Source organism: Microcaecilia unicolor, chromosome 6, assembly GCF_901765095.1.
Source record: "Microcaecilia unicolor chromosome 6, aMicUni1.1, whole genome shotgun sequence".
Classification (NCBI taxonomy): domain Eukaryota; kingdom Metazoa; phylum Chordata; class Amphibia; order Gymnophiona; family Siphonopidae; genus Microcaecilia; species Microcaecilia unicolor.
The window spans coordinates 295997312-295998347 of NC_044036.1; positions in this window are offsets into that span (position 1 = coordinate 295997312).

The window sequence follows — 1036 nt, forward strand, 5'->3', positions numbered from 1 at the left end:
TGCCAAAAGATCATCTCGCAAATTTCTCAATCTACACTTCCCCAGCTGTAAAGGACTAAAATACAAGCTATACATGCGACTGACTACCTTCTCTTACATGAGCACGCAGTTGTGGAACGCACTACCAACGGACTTGAAAACAATCAACGAAATATCTAACTTCCGTAAATCTCTGAAGACGTACAAAGAGAACCCATAGCTTAACTACACACTCGCCAACCGACCCAGCTCTGAAAGTCATCTTTATTTAACTATCTGCTTAAATCTCTTTTCCCATCCAGTATCTTTTTGCATTACCAATTGTATTTGACATCCTGGAATGGCAATGCCTTAACAGGTCTGTGTAAGCCACATTGAGCCTGCAAATAGGTGGATAATGCGGGATACAAATGCAATAATAATAATAACCCTCCATTGCTCCAGGTACAAAGAAGTACCTCTATATAATATGGGTATGGGATTTGATATACAGCTTTTCTATGCTTGTAACCATAGAAAAGCGTATATAAAATCCCATACCCTTTCCCTTTGAGCATCAATGCTATTCCACGGTCGGTAAGTTCAGAAGTGGCTATTTATGTACGCGGATGTTAACGTGACTTTTGAGCATCTCCCCCAATGCAGAGAAGGTGCCGATGGGAAGTCACTGATGCAGATAGACATTATTATTATTAGTAGTAGTAGTAGTAGTAGTAGAAGTACAAGAACGAACGCAATTCTCCCATCTATGCCCGACTGCCCGTCGCGTCACCGTATATTCCTCCACGCAAAACCACGCCTCCCGGACTTCTCCCCATTCAAGCCTCGCCCAGGACTCCTCCTTCGTTAATTTACACCTCCCATGTTCCTAAGCCTCCCTCAGGGAATTCTCTCCTCTCAGACACGTCCCCAAGCCTCCCCCATCTAAGCGTCGCCCAGGACTCCTGTAATTCAAGCCGCCTACGCTCCTCCTCCTTAAGACCAAGGAGGTTGGAAAACTCATCCTGAGAACCTCCCCTCTGAGTCACGCCCCAAGCTCCTCCCACTTCATCTTGCT